The 21505-nt window shown below is 51.4% G+C and overlaps 1 long non-coding RNA gene across 1 annotated transcript in view; it reads left to right on the plus strand.

Annotated features, from left to right (window-relative positions):
- The window catches only part of LOC139075911 (uncharacterized), a 36677-nt gene extending 15861 nt beyond the window's left edge, over positions 1-20816 (plus strand). The window contains exon 3 of the long non-coding RNA XR_011526833.1: positions 19683-20816. This is a non-coding gene — a long non-coding RNA (uncharacterized lncRNA). The remainder of the gene's footprint in view (positions 1-19682) is intronic.
- Positions 20817-21505: the final 689 nt, after the last annotated feature.

Genomic DNA, 21505 nt, shown 5'->3' on the forward strand with positions numbered 1-21505 from the left:
AGTTGCAGAGCTTGACCCATTTTTGCGTGTGGACATGCATGTAGCCACCACCCAGATCAAGATATTGGGCTCTTCCAGCTCCCAGCAGTTTCCCTCAGCATCAGTTTCTCTGGCTTCTATCATCAGAGATCGGTTTCGGGCTTCACATAGACGGGACCCTACAAGACACACTCTTGTGTGTCTGGCTTCTTCAGCTCAGCATATTGCCTGTGAGACTAAGCCACGTTGTTGTGTTTAGCAGTAGTTTTTTCTTTTAACGTGTTGTGTGCTATCCCATTGTACGAATTTACCACCATGTGTCCATCTGCTCTCCTGTTGATGGCCATTTGGTGGATCCCCACTTTTGATATCATGAATAAAGCTTCTGTGAGCAAGGCTTTCGTGGACACAAGCCCCGATTTGGGCTGGGTATCTACCCCGAAGAGAAATGGCTGCGTCATAGGTTGTATGCCCCTCCGGCTTCAGTAGATGCTGCAAAGAGTTTTCTGAAGTGGTTTTAAATTATGATGCAAACAGCAATGATTGAGAGTTCCAGGGGCTCCACGTCCACACCCTCGCTGTCACAAGCATTTCTCCAGAAGCAGGTGCTGCCATGGAGTTTGCGTTGCAAGATGTCTGTTAGGGACCAGCGCCTGTGAAGAGAAAGGGGAGGAGATTTTGCCCATTTTTAAAATTGGAATGTTTATCTTTTTCTTATTAATTTATAAAAGGTCTTTATATATTCTGGGTGTGGGTTCTTTTTCATAGATATACTGCAAATATCTTCTTTCAATCTGTTTTGTTTAGGAAAGTTTTGCCTACCCTAGGGTCATGAAGATTTTCTTCCATTTTTTTCTACAATATCTATCATTTTACTTTAGCTCTGTGATCCATCTCAAATTGATATTTGTGTATAGTATGAGGTGGGTTCATCTTCTGCCCATATGGATATCCAGTTGTGTTAATACTATTTGCTAAAAGGCCCATCTTTCCCCCACTGAAGTATAGTGCATCTTTACTGTAAATCAGCTGACTGAATATTTGTTGGTCTCTTCTGGGCTCCCCATTCTGGTCCATTTGACTATGACGAGGCTATACCACATTGTCCTACCTACTGTGGGTTTATAAAGACTCTTTTTTTTTTTTTTTTTAAGGATTGGCACCTGGGCTAACAACTGTTGCCAATCTTTTTTTTTTTTTCCTGCTTTATCTCCCCAACCCCCCCTGTACACAGTTGTATATCTTAGTTGCCGGTCCTTCTAGTTGTGGGATGTGGGATGCTGCCTCAACGTGGCCTGATGAGCGGTGCCATGTCCGCGCCCAGGATCGGAACCCTGGGCCGACGCAGCGGAGCGCGCGAACTTAACCACTGGGCCACGGGGCCGGCCGCTATAAAGACCCTTGACGTCCGGTGGTGTAAGTCCTCCAGCTTTGTTCTTTTTTGACGTTGGCCTTGCCCTATTCTAGGTCCTTTAAATGTCCGTGTAAATTTGAAAACCAGCATGCACTTTCCTCAAAAATACTCGCTGGGCTGTTGATTGGTTCTACAGTGAACACACAAATCTATTTGGAGAGAAGTGACATCTTATAACGTTAAGTTGGCCAATCAGCGAACCTGGTATGGCCCTCAATTTATTTAGGTGTTTTATAGTTTCTCTGCAATGTTGGTCATTTTCAGTGTAGAGGTCTTCTGCCTCTTTCATTAGATTTAGTCATAAGTATTTGATGATTTTTGTGTTATTATAAACGACATTTAAAGTTTTTCATTTTCTAATTGTTGTTAGTATATGGAAGTTCAACTGATTTTTGTGTTTTGATTGTATCCCGCAACCTTGCTAAAATTCCTTATTCACTCTACTAGTTTGTAGGTTATTTTAGATTTTTCTATGTCCAGTATTATCATCCAAAATAACGACAGTCTGTATATTTCCTTTCCTATCCTTCTTCATTTTATTTTCATTTCTGGCCTTATTGAAATGACTGCGTCCTACCGCACAATGTTGAATAGAAGTGTTAGTGGTGGACACCTTTTTCTTGTTATCCTTAGGAGAAAGCATTCAGTATTTCACCATTGGTGATGCTGTTAGCTCTGTGTGTGTGTCTGAGTGTCTGTGTGTTTGGCAAATACCCTTTATCAGACTAAGGAAGTTCTCTTTGACACTCTTTTTCTGAGTCTTTATCATGAATGGGCATTGAATTTCAACAAATATTTTTCTGTATCTCTTGATTTTAACGCACAGCTACAGCTGCAGCTCTCAAAATCTAGGAAGTGTTTTGCGGCTGCCCTCAGGCCAGAGGTTCAGAGGAAGCTGTACCCGAGCGAGCGAGAGCCCGATGAGATGGCTGCGGGAGGGAAGGAGCGCGAGGCACCCCGAGGAGACCGCTCAGGGACGCATGTGAGCCCCCATCTCAGTTCTTGTGAGCTGCTGCTCGCTCTCTCCCAGCCAGGACTTGGGATCTGTTTTCCAAAAGGAAGCAAGTTCCTTTTATATAACCCTGTGCCGGGCATCAGGGAGGCACTCACGACACAGGTACTGACCCTCTAGGGCCCTCAAGGAACCCCACATGTCATGCCTTCATGCAGCTCTTAGAAGGAACCAGATCTGGGCTAGAACCAGAGGGCCTGTCCCTCCCTCCTCCAGTCCCACAGCATCCCCCTGCTAGGGATCAAAGGCCTTCGGGAGCGGTGGGACCACATATAAACAGGGAAAGAGCAGTGGAAAATGCATCAGATGATCCCCACCCTCGCCCATTTCATCCCCTGCCCAGTTGTCTTGTGGATTCTTGGCCTTCCCAATGTGGTCTGGGAAGACTTAGAAAGTTTCCTTCCAGAGCCCCAGGAAGCCAAGAAGGAGAGCTGCCCCAGGCCATTTCTGTCCCTGGGTCTCCTTTCAAAGGATTTCTAGAGAGATGAGAGAGATTGTGGCTTGTGGGCAGTCACGGGAGAGGGCCCATCGTTGTTTCAGATTTCTGCCTTGGCCCAAAGATCCAAACTCTCCAATTCCCACACTAGATGCCTCAGTCCACTGGGAATAAAGGCTCTCCATCAAAGAACGGCCACAATATTTATTGTTTGTGCTGCCTCTGCTTGGGCACCCTCACTGCTTTCCATAGCAAGTCTCTGTCCCAGCCAGACTAGTTTAAAAAGTTAGGAATCTTTGGGTAACAAGTGACAGAAATAGAGGGAAAACTACCCCAACTCTCAAAAGAAGGGGGAGTTATTGGTTCACAGATCTAAAAAGTCTATATGGAAATGGCTTCAGGTGTGGCTGGATCCAGGTGTTCAAACATTGTCATCCGGAAGGTGACTCTCTCTGTCTTTGATGCTGGTTTCTCCTGTATGAGCTTTATTCTCCTTTTGCAATGGCAATGAAGATTCGGCATACATCCTCCCAGCTTGGTAACTCCAGTGGAAAGATAACATCCCTTTTCAATAGATGAGGCAAAAGTCCCAGGAAAGGCTCTCATTGGCCCAGATCAATTCACACACCTATATTGAGAATCAGCCCCACTGGAAATACATGGTCTGAGAATGTGGGAAGCGTGGATCCTGAGAGGGAATTCTGCAATCAGAATTAAATGTGCCAGGCAGGCAAAAGCACCAGACGTCACCTCCTCCAGCTGCCCCTGCCCACCTCCATGCCTTTGTGCTGGTTCCCTTCCTGGAATGTCATTCTTTTTCCCAGGTTTAATGTCTCTCTTCCTCCAATCCCCCCTCCCTGGAAACTTCCCAGCCTTCCAGCCTACACAGACCGCCCCATCTTAGAACTCTCCATGCACCAGGGGTCTATACATCTGATTTTACTTTGAAATGAATATAATTTTATTGCTTTCTTCTGATTATATCAGAATAATACTTGTTCCCTTGACAAATCAGAAAACACAAGGATGAAATCCCCTTACCCACAGAGGAGTCTCTGGGGAGGTGTGTGCCCAGGCCTGCAGTTCAAGCAGAAATTCGACAGGAGCAAGCAGAGCCAGGCGCGTCTCCCGGGACTGAGGCAGTGACAGCAGCTCAGCGAGCAGGGACGGGGTCAGAGAGGGTCATGGGTATGAGAGGAGGCTGGCAGAGGGCTGAGGGCCACAGCAAGGAGGTTGGCTTTTGTCCCACATGAAACAGGAAGCCGTTGAAGGATGCTAATCAGGGGGCAGCGTGATCTGGCTGGCATTGGGACAGCTCTCTTGGCTGTGGAGCAGAAAAGGCAGAGGGACAAGGTTGGAACTTGGGAGGTCACTACGGTCATCCAGGCTAGAGACAATGCTGTTGTGCCCAAGGTGGTGGCTGCGGAGAGGCAAAGAAGTGGGTGGGCTGGAGCAGGGGTTAGTAGGAGAGAGAGGGTGAGTGATATCCAGGTTTCTGTCTTAAGCAGCTGTGAGGATGGGGTGCAGTTACCGCCGTAGAGAAGACAGGGGGTAGCAGACATTTTCTCTAGATGGCACCCAAAGTGGACGTAGACTTCCATTTTACGTAACCTGCATGGAATTGCTTTGATCGGTGCTCTTTTCCCCCCTCGGCTGGGCATCATTCCTCAGCAATAACATCTTAATAGCATCCTTGGCAATGCCTGCAGATGATTCGTAAGGTGTACTATAATTTGTCTAACCAGTCCCCCACGGGTGGACACTCACGTTGTTTCTGTGCTGCCCATTTAGTACTTGATGAGCTCCAGATTGCCTTGTTTCTCAGTCACTTGTCCCTTTGTCTCCTCTTTGACTTTCCCGTGTGCAGGACCTGCACCCTCTCTGCTCCTTCCCTCCGTGTCTTGCATTTTGGCCACTAGATGGTGGTGTCGCATAGTATCCCCCTGTGGTTCCGGCCCAGTCCAGTCTCAGGGCTGGGAGCTCAGGAGAAGGGCACTGACCTCCACCCAAACAGGACTGGACAGCGAGCCTCGGAGACCCATGGGTGGGCCACCTCACATCAGCGCCCAGAGATCTCCTGCCCTAAGGGTGACCTGCTGCCCCCTTGCAAATGGATGCCTTCGCACTTCTTTCTTTGCAGGAATGAGAGGCTGGAACTTTGGACAAGGGCTTCTGAAATGTGGTATCCAAATTGTTGATGGAGCCTGCAGGGGCTCGAGGGGGCACCAGGACCCCCATGACCAAAGCTTATTTGGTGTGTTTTTAGAAAAATGGTAATTTGTCCTTCAAGTCCATGATTTCGCAGATACTATTATTATTTAGAATAAGGTTAAGTTAAAAGAAAAAATTTTAAATTTTAATTTAATTTTTGTTTTTAGAGTACAGGCTAGGTTCTTTTGTTTTGTTTTTTTTCGCAGGGGAAAATTTGCCCTAAGCTAACATCTGTTGCCAATCTTCCTCCTCTTTTTTTCCTTCCTCCCCCTCAACCCCCCACCAGAGCCCCAGTGCATAGTTGTGTATAGTTGTAAGTCCTTCTAGCTCTTCTGTATGACGTGCCGCCACGGCATGGCTACCAGCAGACGGGTGGTGTGGTTCCCCACCTGAGAACTGAACCTGGGCTGCTGAAGTGGAGTTTGCCAAACTCTAACAGCTAAGCCATCAGGACTGGCTCTTAATTTAAAACTTAAACCTAAAGAAAAATTGTAGTACAAGGAACACACAAATAAATCATTGGCTTCATTGCAAATCATGGGGTTCCAGCTATGGGTCTAGATGAGAAAGTAGGATGGAGTCACAAAATCTTAGAATGACTGAATTTTAAAACGTAGACCCTGGAGAACATCAAAACATAAACTCTTGGAGCCCTAAAAGTAGAGTGTTCGAACCACAGAATCTTTGACAGCATTTTCAAAAATACCACAAAAGACAATATTTAAGAAAAGAATCTTACAATTCTCAGAGTCCTTGAGAGCACGGAGTCACGGCATCTTGGAAGGTCAGGCTCAGGGGAGCCGAGCCTCCCGGAGCCCTGTGTCGAGAGGTCTGCTTCCATCTCCTCTTGGGCAGAGGAGGAAATTGCTGTCCAAAGAGAGACGGAAGGAAGCCTCCCCAACGGTGGCTCTGGAGGCTCTTTCCTTCTCACCCCCCGCCTCTGCCTCGCCTTCCCTGGTGGCCTGAGATCTCCTGCTTCCCCAGGATGCTCAGGGCTGCCAGCTGTGAGCCCCACCCAGGCATCCTCACCCAGCTCTTTCTTTCCTCTTTATCAATACTTACTCTTTCTGTGTCCTTCCTGGGAGCTCCTTCTCTATGCCGCCTACTCTGAAGGGTTGATTAATCCATACCGCCTAGTATCAATGGGCAGATGGGTGACTTTTATAGACACATGTCCTCTCTTGCAAGTAGCGTGTGCTCCCCACAGAATGTTGCAGTCTCCGGGGCGGTGCTGACAGCGGAGGTTGAGGCCGGGTGGCCAGCCAAAGAGGACAGTGTCTGGAGGTCTGGCGTCTTTGCTTGTCCTTCAAATCACCACCGACTTAGAGCCTCAATTCTTGCTCTTCTCCCCCTCGGGGGAGAGGAGATGGGATTTGGGGTGCAGACCTCGCCTGCTCAGGGAGAACCACTTGCTGTCACATCCTTCCTGATCTCCACGTGCAGACGTCCGACTGGAGATGGCAGTCCCCAGCTTCTAGAGTCCAGGACATTCACAAATCCTTCCCACCTTGCAAGACTCAGCTCAGGTGTCACCTCCTCTGAGAAGTGATTGCTCCCCACAACGCTGAACGTCTTCCAAGGGCTTCATATCAGTGCCCTCACTGGTCTCCCAGCTGTGCTTTCCAGACTGTGCTCGCTGCTAATCTCTGGGGAGCAGTCACTCCCCTGTGCCCTTCTGACATCTTAGAAGTAGTGACACAGATGCTGCCAACTCAAGGGCCCACTCGGGCCAGTTCAAAAGGTTGGGGACTGCAGAAAACAAGATTTACCAGAATGGTCACTCCTCACCCCAGCTACTGAGGCCACCTGGGAATGAGGGCCCAATGTTAGCAAATCTTATGGTTTTTCTGGAAATCTGGATTTTTAAAGTAAAATCCGGTAATTAAAAAATGTTAATAATTATTTTTATATAAAACCTTTCCTTTCAGGCCAAATAGAGCGCATCAACAGATTTCTCCCTTGAACCAATACTTTGTGGCCTTTGCTCCAGGCTCTTGCTCCTGTGAGTGTGTTTGGGTGGCACGGTCACAGATGACAAGGTAGATTTTAGCAGCCACCATGGCTGCTTCTGCCGCTCATTTTTCCACCACCTCTTAGAGCATCTGGAACCTCAGATTACTGAAGGCTTGTTGCAGAAGTCAAGGGGACAGCAGCTCGTGGAACCAGCCGCTCTGCCCTGAGGAAGCCCAAGCAGCCTGTGAAGAGGCCCGGGGAGAACAAGACCCCACCCTCATCCCCGGCTGGGTGCCCCATAGCCGTTGGTACCTCATCTTGGAAATGGACCTTCCAGGCCCCCAGTCAAGCGGCCCCAGCTGACAGCACGTGGCGCAGAGACCAGCTCTTCCCTCAAGCTCTGCCCGAATTGCAGATTCATGAGCCAAATAAATAACTGACTTTCTAAACCGCTAAGTGTTGGGCTGTTCGTTACACAGCGATAGGAAAGTGGAGGGAAGTGGAGTTGAGTCCGGCTCCAGTGGTCACTGACTCTGAGATCTGAGATCCTTTTCCTCCCTGGACGTCAGTTTCCTCCTTTAAGAACTGAGGCTTTGGCTTGTCCCCAGGCATTAGTGAGAGCGTGAGCGATGCAAAGTCTGACAGGCAGCTTGGGACTGCAAAGGGACCCCACTGCCTTGGAAAGCAGCATGCCTCGTCTGGGGAAGCCAAGATGCTCGGAGCCTGTCCCAGCCATCGCCCCCCCCGGATCAGCGTTTGCACCCGGGACAGCTGATTTGTGAGGGCAAGCAACTGGAAACAGCCTGACTGTCCATCAGCGGGAGAAGGGCTTAATGAGCCTTGGTTTATTTATAGACTGCCAATGAATGGATTAGAGCTCTGGGGCGCAATGTGGAACAACCTCGCCAGCTCGATGTGGAACGAGGTGCAGAGCGTATACTCATGCAGGATAGTCCCGTTTATATAAGATAGAGAACGAGGGAAAACCAGTAATGTTTATAGACACAGATGTACGGGCTAAAAAAATGTGAGGCGGATTTGCTCCAGATTCACGCAATGATTTCCCTTGGGAAGGAGGGAGGGAGAGAAATGCAATCGGTGTGGGGTACCTGGGGCTCCTGCTGTATCTCTACTATGATCCTTGAAGAAGGAGGAGGAGCAGGAGGAAGACGAGGAAGGGGAGGAAAAGGAGGAGGAGGAGCAGCAGCAACCTGCTGGAATTCAACGGAGCTGAGCGAGGAATCCCTGGCATTTGTTATATTATTTTCTGTACTTTTATATATGTTTGAAATATTCCATAATTTAAAGGCGCAAAATTCACAAACGAAGGATTGAAGTTGATGACTGAAGGCTCTTTCATTTCTCTGAGTCACCCAGAAGCTTCTGGCAGTCACAGATGGTGCATCTGTGTCCCTCGTTCCGTCCGGCACACGTTGGCTCTGCTTTATGTCTCTCAGTCCTAGAACTGAAGAACTAATACTAATACAGGATTCCCACCATGGCTACTTCTAGTGTGCATGTGTGTGTGTGCGTGTGTGTGTGCATGTGTGCACACGCCCCAGGGAGTCTCCCGTCCTTCCCCCACATCCCAGTCACAAGGCCGCTCATCCCTCTGCACACCCCTCCTGGGGCCATGCAAGAAGCTGCCCACGTGACCATGCTGGTTCAGTGGATTCAGAGCCTGGATCCCTGTGTGGGCCCCCTGGCTCCCTTGCCCAATTGCTGTGGTACCTTGGGTTTTGATTCCTCATTTGCAAAGTGTATGTGGGGATATGTCCACAGTTCTCAAGTTTTCTTCTGGGCTCTATCATCCTATTAATCTCTGAGCCCTAGACAGCCACCCCTACCAACGAGATAATAATAACAACAACAATTGCAGCCCTGCTACGTGGTTATCTCATTGACTCCCTACAGCAGGCCTCTGACAGAGGAGGGACCTGAAGGTCGGAGAGGCCCTGTGGCTTGCCCCGGGAGACTGGAGCTGGGGCCCTCGGGAGTGGAGAGAAGGGGGCGGCCTTTGCGTTAGCCTCTGCCCACCCAGCGTTCCAGGCAGCCCTGATCACAGTCCCCCGACCGGGCCCTCCTGATCCTTCCCCAGGAGGACTTGGCCGGGCGAGGCTTGGGCCACATGGACTTTGGCTGCCAGGAGCTCTGGAGCCAGGACTGGGAAAGCTGGAGGCAGCCAGCAGAGGCCCTGAGGGTCCGCGGGGGCCAGACCCCTTGGCTCCAGGTGCCCGCAGTCCCCAGCCGCAGAGGTGGGGCAGTGAGTGGGAGGCGCGCACACTGGGTCAGGACGCTGCCGACATCTGAGCACAAGCTCTGGCCGGGGCAGGGAGCCTTGCACAACTCCTCACCCGATTCCTGCTCTGTAACGTGACAACAGCAGCTCACATCTGCCAAGGACTCACTGTAGCCTGCACCCCTGGGAGAATCTTATGCATATTAATGAACTTCACCCTCTCAACAATCTTAGCAGACCTGTTCTAGTTACCCTCATTTTACAGATGAGCAAGCTGAGACGCAGAGAGGTTAGGTAACTTCCGCAGGCCACACAGCCAGGGAACTGCTGAGCCAGAATTCAATCCCAGGAATTCAGGCCCCCGGAGTCCACACCCTAAACCCAAGACACAGCCCTGTGCCTGCAGCAGCCTGAGCGGCTGGCCTCTGACCGTCCTCCCTGTGCAGAGGCAGAGGCCGAGGCAGAGGGCTCCTGCACGCCAGGCTCACTGCTGGGCACGGGCGGTGTCCGGCCATGTGAAGGAGCCGGCTGCCCCGAGAATGCAGCGGAGGATCAGGAGGAGCTGGAGGGGCGGAGCACTTGAGTCAAGGAGCATCCCCCCTCCTGGGGAGCCCTCCTTCCCTTCAGTGCTTCCCACCCACTCCGACCTGCCGTAAAGCCCCCAGAGTGGAGGGAGCCTGGAGGTGACAGTGAACCTGGGACTCCGTTGAGGAGTTTATAAAACCACTGCTCCCAGTAGGGTCCTGCGACGACCTCCCAGCTCCTGCCTTGTCAACGGCTTCTGGGCAGACTAGCCCAGAGGAGAGAGAACTCAAATCCTGACCGGAACACTTCCTGGCTGTGTGACCTTGGGCAAGTCACTTTGCCTCTCTGAGTCCCAGTTTTCCCCTTCATGAACTATAACAGACCTCTCAGGGTCATTGGGCCCTGCAGGTGGCCTTCTGAGACTGTCAGGTAAATGGCTGGTTAGATGGGGCTTTGCCTCATCTGCCCTAAAGCTGCAAAGTCAAGAATAATGGGGACAAGCACCACTTCATTCTAAGGAGAGGTGTAAGAGCACGTTCTACAAAGTGGTCCATCCTCCAGCTGCAGGCGCAGCTCAAGGACGGAGCTTGGAGGAGCAAGGTAGGAGGCTGCAGGTTGGAGGGGACGTGACCCCACCTCACGCTAGGCCAACATCCTGACTCCAGGATCTCCAGGGAACCAGGGAGTGCATGGTGGAGACCCCGAGAGCAGATGCCCATTTCCCCCTGGAGTGGGAGGGGCATGGGGCAGGGGCCCAGACTGCCTTGGACCAGTCTAGAAGGGTCCAGAGGCTATCAGACAGGCAGATCAGAGAGAGGCAGTCTGCAGGCAGATGGGCTGAGGGGGCTGGGAACGTGGCCAGGCTGGGCTGTCCTCGGGGACTTGTCCACAGAGAGTGGCATGTGGGGTGAGGCGACTCTGGCAGGAGCAGACTGTGTGGGTGTCCTCTAAGGGCAGGTATCAAGAGGCCTCAGGAGCGCCCATGCCATGGTGGAGGGGGCACATGAAGCTCCCTTGAGAGTGAGCCCCCAGGTGGAGGCAGCTGCCACAGAAAGTGTCGGATGCCAGCTGACAGTGGCTCTGCCCAGGGGCCTCCTCCTGCCCCTCCGTGCATCTCCCCAGGAGGAGCCAGGTCTGGCCTGTGGGACTCACCAGCGGGCTCCAGCTGGTGGTGGCGCAGGTCTCAGTTTGGATACAAAATCCAAATGTTGATTTAATTGAGCACAGGCTGGACTTCCTAAGACCTAAACAAGACCTCTCATGACCCCCGGAAGTGACCAGAAAGACTACAAGGGTGTTGAGGGGCGGGGGCACCTCCAACAGACCTCACCTGAAAGCCCGGAGGACAGAGTGGAATCGTTTCAGCTCGCTGCCCGCCCCGAGCCCCTCCAGCTCCTGGCCCGGCATCAGTGGGGGCCACCGGTAGGGGCAGTGGCCCCTGACCTGGGGTTCGTCGGGCTGGGCTCCTCCTCTGGACCTGCTCCTTCTGCAGCATCCCAGGTAGCCTCTCGCGGAATCACGAGAACACTGACGCCTTCGTACCCGCAGGACGGCCTGCCTGTCCTCTGACCCTCACCACGCCCTCAGCAGACGTGGCCGCTGGGTGCGTCCACTTGCCCGGTGAGGAGACCCAGGCTCGGTGAGGTCCAGGCTCAGGTCCCCACTTCCCATCCAGTTAGAGACCAGCCTGCGTTCCTTTCACCTGTTTGTTCGTATGATTGTTTTTAACTGTAGGAAAATATATACAATATAAAATTTACCATTTTAACCATTTTTAAGTGTCCAGTTCAGTGGCATTAAGCACATTCACATTGTTGTGCAACCATCACCACCACCCACTCCAGAACTCTTTCATCTTCCCAAATTGAAACTCTGTCCCCATGAAACACCAGCTCCCCATTGCCCTCCCCAGCCCCTGACAGCCCTCATTCTACTTTCTGTCTCTGTGAATTTGACAGCTCTAGACATCTCATATAAGTGAGATCGTACGCTGTTTGTCCTTTAATGACTGCCTTATTTCTCTTGGCATAATGTCCTCAGGCTCATCCACGTTGTGGCACACGTCAGAACGTCCTTCTTTTTTTAGGGTGAGTAGTACTCCACTGCATATATAGACTACATTTTGTTTATCCATTCATTACTAGGGAAAAAATATTGGTGGACACTTGGGTTGCTTCCCCCTCTTGGCTCTTGTGACTAATGCTGCTGTGAGCACAAGTGTACAAATACCTCTTTGAGATCCTGCTTTCAATTTTTTTGAATATATTCTCAGAAGTAGAATTGCTGAATCACATGGTAATTCTATTTTTAATTTTCTGAGGAAACTCCACACTGTTTCCACAGCAGCTGCACCATTTTACTTTCCCACCGACAGTGCACAAGGGTTCCAATTTCTCCACATCCTCCCCGACACTTGTCGTTTCTGTTTTTTTAATAGTAACCATCCTAATGAGTACAAAGTGGTATCTCCTTGTGGTTTCCATATGCATTTCCCTCACGTTAGCGATGGGCACAGCCCTAATGATTAGACAGTGATTAGCATCTTTTCATATACTTCTTGGCCATTTGCATATCTTCTTTAGAGAATCGTCTATTCAAGTCCTTTGCCTACTTTTTAATCCAGCTGTTTAGTTTTTTGTTGTTGTTGAGTTGTAGGAGTTCTTTATGTATTCTGGATATTAACCCCTTTTCATGTACGTGATTTCCAAATGATTTCTCCCATTCTATAGGTTGCCTTACTTTAGTTTTTTTAAATAAACTTTTTTATGAAAGTGTAACATACATACAGAAAAATGCACAAAACGCAAGTATACAGCTTGATGATTGTCACAAAATGAGCACGGCTGTGTGACTGGAAGTCCCTCTCCTTCGTTTGCACTCCCAGTCCCTTCCCCTTCTCTCTCCTGACTTCTAACGCCATAGATAGTTTTGCCTATTTTTAAACTCTATATAAATGGAATATCACAGTATGTACTCTTTTTTTCCCCTGGCTTCTTTCGCTCTTCACTCTTGGAGATTCATCATTGCACATAACTGTAATCTGGTCTCGTTCATTGCTGTATAATATTCCACAGATGAATCTGACACAAATTCCCCTTTCGCCTGTCAGTGATGGACGTCTGGGTTGTCCTCAGGTTTGGAAACTGCCAACCTTCTGGAGCTGCTGTTAACGCGGCGTCCCCCGCTCGTGCCCTCTGGAGCCTGGACGTGGGCTCTGGGAGCAGGGCTGTGAGAGAAGGAAAGGGAGGATGTGAAGAGAGGCCAGAACCACCTGCCAAGCCGAGAGCTGGGTTCTGCCTGGGACTAGCTGCGCAGGCCGCCCCAGCTCAGGCCTGCTCACACCCTCTTCCGCAGTCTTCTTTCCCTCGCACGCTCTGTCGTCTGCCTGCCCTTCCCCAGCAAGCTCAGGGAGTGAGTCTGGCGCCTGTGTGCTGCCTGCCTGCCTCCACCCCACCTCCCTCTCTCCCAGGCTGGGGGCCTTCCTCCTCCTGGCCCAGCCCCCAGCACGAGGCCCGGCCCGGTGTCTGCTGCGTGGAATTCTGGCCAGGAGATGCTAGGTGGAAATCACTCTAGTTTGGGCAGGAGGTGCCAGGTGCTACAGTGCTGCGACTCTGTGCAAGGCCTCAGGCAAGTCACTTCCCCTCCGAGCTGAGCCTCGGTTTCCTCCTTGGAATGCCATTGTTGTGAGATTAATGAGTTAGTCCCTGAGAAGGGCTCAGCTGAGTGGTGGGTGAGCGTCCATGGTCGTGGGGGCTGTGTTTCTTGCGACGGTTCGCAGTTGTCATGGAGATGAAGGAGGCGTGGGTTCTGGGCCCTGCCGCCTGGAGCTGGCACCCGCCCTGCCCCGCCAATTAGTCTTGCATGTTTCTAGCCTCCCTCGAGCTTAGTAAAATGCTTCCCCCCCCCCCCCCCCGATAAAACCTTCGTCCCCAGGACACTGCCCTTCTCCCTTCTGGACTAGCCCTTCGAGGATCTCTGAGCTAAACAGATGGCTCCTGTTTCCCCAACGGCCTCGGGTCCCACTCTTAGCTTTTCAAAATATTAAATAGAAAGTTTTGAAAGTAATAGGTGTCCATTATAAAATTCAAAAGTCTCAAGAGGAAAACTAAAAAATCAGGCTTCGTCTCTCTCCCTCTCCCGTGTGCTCTGCTGTCCAGTCCCCTCCCACGTGGCCCCAGTATTCCCAGCCCCTTGTGCACGTTTCCAGAAACATTCCGTCATAGGCGGGAATCATTGCCTCATTTAAGTTTCGCACAAATGCGACTCTCTCCACACACGTTCTTCACCTTGCTATAAGTTTTTTTTATAGCAAATACATTGAATTGAGCAAAGCAGCCCCAAACCACTGCTACTTTAAAGACTTTTTATTTTGAAATAGTTTAAGACTCACGAGAAGTTGCAGAAATAGTACAGAGAGTTCCCGTGGCCCTTTCACCCGGCCTCCCCCAGCTGCCCCCAGTGATAACATCTTACATAATCGTAGCGCATTGTCAAAACCAGGAAATGAACGCTGGCACAATATTATTAACTCAAAATCAGGCCTTATTTGGATTCCGCCAGTTTTTACATGCAGCAATTGTTTTGTTTTCTTTTCCGGTGCATAGTTCTCTGCAATTTTCTCACATGGGCAGATTTTGTAACCACCAGGATATAAGACTGTTCCAATCACCGCAAAGAAACTCCCTTACGCTGACACTTGCTGATCTCGCCCTTCCCCAACCCCATGCCCCAGCAAGCAGCACTCTGTTCCCCGTCGCTGTAATTGTCACTGTGACAGAGTTACATAAATGGGATCACGCAGTGTGTAAGATTTTGAGATTTGCACTTTTTGTTCAGCATAATGCCTTGAGATCAACTCAATTTGTTGTATTTATCGATGATTCACTCCTTTTTATTGCTCTGTAGTATTCCGTCTAATGGATGCCCACAGTTTGTTTACTCATTCACCTGGTGAAGGACATTTGGGTTGTCTCCAGTTTTGGGCAATTACAAATCAAGCTACTATGAATGTTCATACGCAAGTTTTTGCTTGGGCCTAAGTCCTCATTCTTCTAGGATAAATACCCAGAAGTCCAATTACTAAGTAGTATGGCAAGCACATGTTTGGCTGGAAAAGAAACCGCCAAGCCATTTTCCAGCATGGCTGTGCCATTTTGCATTCCCCCAGCAGTGTGGGAGCTCCAGCTGCTCTGTGTCCTTGTCAGCCCTTGACAATCTTAGCATTTTTTATTTTAGCCATTTTAATGTTTGCAGTGCTCTCATTAGACCTTTATTTTGCATTTCCTCCACGGCTAATGACGTTGAGCATCTTTTCTTGCGCTTATCTGTCATCTATATATCCTCTTAGGTGAATTGTCTGTTCACATTTTTTGCCCGTTTTTTAATTGAACTCTTTCTTTTCTTTCTATCGAGTTTAGAGTGTTCTTTATATCGTCTAGATACGAGTCCTTCTTGGGATGTGGGGTTTGCCAATACTTTTTCCCAGTCAGTGGCTTGTCTTTTCATCCTCTTAACAGAGTCTTTTGCAGAGCAAACAGTTTTAATTTTGATGAGGTCCAATTTATCCATTTTTTTCTCTCTCTGGATGGTGCCTCTGGTGACCTGTCCAGGCATCTCGCCTTTTACTTTAATATATCTCATAGATCGTTCCGTATCAGCGTGGAAAGAGCTTCCTCATTGTGTTTTTGTGGCTGCAAGTATGCCAACATAGAAATAAAGCGCAGTTTATCTAACCAGTTCCCTGTCGGGGGACCTGAGTGTCCAGACCTGTGCTACCGTGAGCAGCACTGCCACAGCGACCCTGAGCACACGCTCTCGCGCTGTGGCTTCACCGTGCCTGCGGGCTGAGCGCCCAGACGCGGGCTGCTGGCTGAAGGCGTGAGCATTTGTAGCGTGGAGAGGGCCTTCCCTGGCCCTCGTGCCACAGTGCCTGAGTGATGCTGTCCCCCGCCTCTTACCAACCCCGGATGCCATCAGACACTTAGTCTGTGCCAAGTGGAGAAGAGGAGAATCGTTTCTCGGTGCGGTTTTATTTCAGCTCTCTCTTCAAGAGCTGCCTGTGTTTTCTTTCCTGTGAACGTTCAGTTCTCTCCCGTGCGTTCCTACTCCTAGGCTCCTGGCCTGGTTGATCAGAAGGAGCCCACCCTTCACTTTGTGAACGGGAAAGGCCATGGGTCGCGGGGACACCCTCCCAGGCCAGTCCGCACTCGTCCGTGGGGCTGAGGCCTGGGTTCACGCCTTCCTCCTGACCTGCTGCCGAGTCTCTTCCCCTGTGTGGGCTCAGTGTACTCATGTAGGAAATGGGGACAAGAGTAGCACCTAGCCCCTGTTGAGAAGATTTCTTGAGTAAATATGCATGAAAGCACCTACAACAGTGCCTGGCACACGGTGAGTGCCCTGAGGTGTTAGCTCTGTAGGTAACCATGGTTCCTAACACTGGACGGTATATTTGAAAGCCGTTAAGAGAGTAGATCTTAAAACGTCACAGCACAAGAAAAAAAATGGTAACGACATGTGGTGGTGGATGTTAACCAGGCCTATCATGGAGATCGCTTCCCAGTATAAGACATACATGAATCACCATGTTGTACACCTGAAACTAACATAATGTTACATGTCAATTATATCTAATTTAAACAAAGAAGTGCTAGCTCTTTTATTATTACCGTCGGTAAGGACCGTGACTGCAGACAGGCGTCCTCCTGCAGCACCCTGGCAGCCATCCGCTCCTGTGGGACTCGCCCCGTGGCGGGGGGCTCCTGCCTCCACAGCAGGTTTGTGCCCACTCAGAGGGCTGCAGATGGCCACCAGACGACTCCACATCGCCATAGGAGCCCCGTGGAGGCTGCTTCCTAATGCTGGCTGCATCCGTTGCCACTGGCCACCTCCCTCGTGCATGCCCAGTTCTGTGTCAGGGACAAGCCTGTCTGAAGCTTGAACAAGGACAGGGTGGGGACAGGGAATTGTGCAGTCAAAATCAGGGAGGGAAGTGGCTTGGATGTGGCAGCTCAGGGTCCTAGAAAGTTCCTAGGTATGAGGGTATTGGTCTGGGCTGCATCTCAGCAAGAGGCTCAGGGTTTCCCTACTGACCCTGATGTTTTTTCTCTATGCCTTTCTGGACCCTTCACCCTCCCAGGGGTGAAAGAAGGGAGGCCTAGAGAGGACCAGTTGGGGAAGCAGGTCAGTGTCCCCACCGAGAGCATGGGCTGGGGCATCTTGATTTGAATCCTGTCTCTTGGCTGTGTGATCTTGAGAGATTCACTTAACCTCTCTGAACCCCAGTTTCCCTATCTGTAAAATGGGCTGACAATAGCATTTGCTTCCTAGAGCGGATGTGAGAGTTGGATGAGACAGTGCCTGTGATGCTTAGCTCAGTACCCGGCACAGAGAGCACTCCTTTTGGGGGGGATTGGTTACTGTGGTTATTGAGGAGAGGGGTCTCCGGCCTTTGTCCCTACCGTGCCTTCTACCTGGAGCACCTTCCTCACTGCCCCCACCTGTCTAATTCCGTGCATACTTCAGGGCTCAGCCCAAACAAGCACCACCACGTGCCAGGCCCGGGGAACGTGGGGAACTGGCCTCCCCGCCCCCTGCCCCTCGGGAGCACCTTCTCCAGCTGCACCTTACAGCTGAGCGGGGCCAGCCTGGGCTGGAATCAGAAGGCCCAGGTTCTCATTCCACAGCTTTGACCAGCTTCCTGGGCGCCTCAGGCAACTCACGTCTCCTGGCCTCAGTTTACCCAAGAAGGGATCTGAGAAGAGCTCTGTGGCCTCTCTGGCCCCACAGTCGGCCTGCAGACCACAGCGTGCACATCCCTTCCTCCTGCAGAGCTGCTTGGCCTGAAAATCCTCAGGCTCCCCTCACGAGTGCCGGAAGCAGAACAACTGGTTCTGTGGTCTCCTCCCCGCTCCGCCCCCCGGGGGTGCTGCCGAGAGCAGCCCAGCCTCTGGCTCACAGGGCATCTGTAGCGTTTCATTTGCCAGAAATTCCTTACCGCCTCTTCACCAAGTGATGGATTTCACGGGAAGTCGTTGTGGTGACCGCACCTTTATCAAAGTGAGCCTTGGTTCCAAGGGCCGGGCCGTGGGAGGGACTTGAGTGAGAAGTCCTGCCTCGAGGGCTTTCTACCAGGCCCTGAAAGGTTTGGGTTTACACCGCAGCTTCTCTGTCGCACGAGCTGATTCTCTGGCAGCTCATCGTTTGTGACAGAAAACCAGCTCAAAGGGTGGCGGGACTTATTGGTTCCTATGACCCACAGGCCCTGGGGTCTCAGGCATGGCTGGGGCCAGGTGCTCAAATGATGTCCCTGCACCACTGTCCCACACAGGGACACACAACCACACCAACTCGGGGGCAGCCCCCAGCACAGAGAAGGCATTTTTAAACCACTGTTTATTAGACACTTACCATGTGCCAGACACCTTGCCAACTGGCAGACATGCATTGTCTAGAATCCTTGCAACAGCCCTGGGAGAGAGTGGGTGTACGCCTATTTGACAGATGGGGAAGTTGAGGCTCATAAAGCTGGTTTTGGAAGGCATAGACGTGGTGGTGAGGGGTAGAGCCAGACACAGACAGATAAACTATAGCTCGGCGTGGCCCAGGAGGACTGGAGCAGTTAAAATGTGGAGCGGGTTTGCAGAAGATGGGGTATGGCTGGTCAGGTTGCGGCCTGGGCGTGGGTGGGTGTCAGGTGAAGTTTTCAAGAGGGACGTGATACGTCAGCACCACCTGGAAGCATTGCCGCCGAGAAAACAGCCGTGAGAGGGTGAAGGGCGTGCTGAGCAGAGGGCACAGAGTGGACAAGGACCGAGGGATGGGAGACCGCGTGAAGCACAAGGGGCGCCATGAGCGCCGGGCGTTTCTGGAGTAGAACGCGGAGAGCGGAGGGGGACTGGGTGCTGAGCGGAAGGAGGGCCCGGGGCAGAGAAGGCCTGGGATCCCCGTCGGGTGGTCTGCGGCTGCTGGTCAGCGCAGGCCAGTGGCCAGAGCAGTGGGATTCTCAGCTCATTGCCAGGACAGGACAGCCGAGGGACGGAGTGGCCCAGGACCCTAGAGCTCGCAGGTGTGGGATTTCCAGATCACCTTCCCAGTCAGGACGGCGTGGGGAGGGGCCAGCCTTCCCCGGCGAGTGGCCCTGGGAGAATGCCACAGTCAGTAACTGAGCATCCACTCTACACCGATGCTTTCACCCCCTGGCACTCTGAATACTCAGTCCAGACCCATAATTATCCCCACTGTTTAGAGGGGAAGCTCAGAGAGGGAAAGCAACTTGCCCCAGGGCACACAGGCAGGAAAAGGCAGAGAGGGACTCAAACCCAGGACTCCCTGATCTTTTCTCCTCTGGGCCACCCGTCAGCCCGGAGCAAGCTTTAGACCAGCTCGCCCATTGCCACTGAGCCTCTGGAGATAGCCTGAGAGACTTTCATGGAAAAGGTTGGCCCTATTGGTTTTTTTTTTTTTAAGTTGTAGAACCAATAAGCACTCACGGTAAAATATTAAAACAATACAGAAGAATCTAAAGTGGAAAATAAAAGTTTCCTGCGTCTCTGGCCCCCAGGGTAGACACTGTTGGTGCCCAGGCAGGTCCCCTCGGGGCTCTGGGCCCCGTCCCCAGCTGCAGCGTGATGTGCTTCTAGTGCCTGCACCCGAACTTTCTCCAAAGGCTGTGCTTGGGCTGCTGGAGACACTACCCGTGTGCAGAAAGCTGGGAGTGCCCGGGTGTTTATGACCCCCACCCTGACCCCAGGTGGCCGTTAGCCAATGACTGGCTGACACCAGAGTGAGAACAGACTCTGAGGTGTGACTTGCCCCAGGGTCCTCCGGGGGGATCAGCCTGAGACTGCCGCTGTGCCTGGTCACAGCCTGGCCCGGATTCTCCTCCTTCCTCATCCTGTTTCCCTCCTCCCAACAGGTTTCCCGAGGAGCACTGCCGGGACGAGTCACTCATGCACAAATCCTTGTCCCAGGGGTGGCTTTTGTGGAAGACAACCGCGGCAAGTTGCAAAACAGCCCCGACTCTTCACCCTTCCCTGTATCCACGCCTGGGCTTATCACTTGGCAGCCCTCTCCCTCCAAGATGCTGGGCTTGGCCGTGTGACCTGCTTTGGCCAAAGGGACATTAGCCATCGAGATGCAAGCAGAGGCTTAAAAGCATTTTGCACGATCAAGCTTGCTTGCTCTTGTGCCTCTGCCATTGTCATGACAACATGTCCAGGCGAGTGGGCTGGAGGATGAGACACGTGGCACCAGGCTGAGCCACTGCATTTGTCCTAGCTGAGTAGCCAGCCGACCCAGATATCTGAGCAAGCCCAGCCAAGATCAGCAGAGCAGCCTGGATCCAGACCTAGAGCGGCTGCCCCCAGGCGAGCAAACCAGCAGAGCTTACCACCGTGTGCCGCTGGCAGTTTGGGGCTGTTCCTTACCCGGCATCATTCTGGCAGCAGATGACTGAGACAGCAGCCTCACTCCCCACTCCCTCAGGTCACTTTTCAGTTGCTGGGTGGTGCACAAGTGAGAGCGTGACTTCCATGCCATCCTGGCTGCAGACCTCTCTTCCACTTGATGCTGTCTCTGCCATCCTCCCCTCGGCACACACAGGTCCCTCTTACTCCTTTTAACTCTGCATAGTCGCCATTTACCTGGATGCATCAGCTTACCTTCCATCCTTCCTTGACAGGCATTGGGTCGTGGCTGTATTTTCAGTGTAATAAACGCCTCTGCATTGAGATGCCTGCACGTTCGTCTCTGAGCACATATGTAAGGACCTCTGCAGATGAATTTCTCACTGTGAACTTGAGGATCAGGGATGTGTGTATTTCAAGGTTTGATAGATACTGCCTGATTCAAAAGGCCAGACTTTCAAAAACCCCCAGCTACCCTCCAATATTGAATCCATCCAGGAAAAAGGACACAGAAAGCCTTGTGGTTAAGGGGGTCAGGTGGAAGTACTATGCAAATGATGAGGGCTTCCGAGTATTTACAGCATCTCTCCATCCATCCACTCATTCCTTCATCCAATAAATATTTATCGAATACCTACTATGAACCAGGTGTGGTTCTGGGCCCTGGGGGTAGAGCAATAACTCAAACAGACTCCAGTCCCTGCCTTGATCAAGCTTACATTCTATTAGAGATCATAGATTAAGCAACACAAACAAGGAAAGGGTTTCTTTTACAAATAAGTAAACTATTTTGGATATTAGAAGGCGAGAGTGCTACAGAGGAAAAAGGCAGGGAGAAGGGATAGAGATGATTGAAGGAGAGGCAGAAGGAAGTTGTAGTCTTCAAAAACACGGCCAGGGGCTGTATTAGTCTGCTGGGGAGCTGGAACACGGTACCGCAGATGGGCCGCTTACCCAGCAGTTCATTGTCTCAGGTTCTGGAGGTCAGAGGTCCGAGGTCAAGGTGTCAGCAGGTTTGGTTTCCTCTGAAGCCTCCCTCCTTGGCTCGCAGATGGCGTCTCCCTGTGTCCTCCCTCTGGGCATGTCTGCGTGCTAATCTCCTCTTATAAAGACACCTCGTCAGATTGGACGAGGCGCATCCCTATGACCTCGGTCTAATTCAGCAACCTCTATAAAGGCCCCATCTCCAGTTAGGGTCACGTTCTGAGGTCTCAGGGTAGGACTTCAACATAGGAATTTCAGGGGGACACAATCCAGCCCAAAGCAGGAAGGCTTCAGTGAGCGTGGGGGTCACGGGCCGAGGGAGTGAGGCCCACGGATGTCTTAGGATGAG

The sequence above is a fragment of the Equus przewalskii genome, chromosome 15 (genome assembly GCF_037783145.1).
Source record: "Equus przewalskii isolate Varuska chromosome 15, EquPr2, whole genome shotgun sequence".
NCBI lineage: Eukaryota > Metazoa > Chordata > Mammalia > Perissodactyla > Equidae > Equus > Equus przewalskii.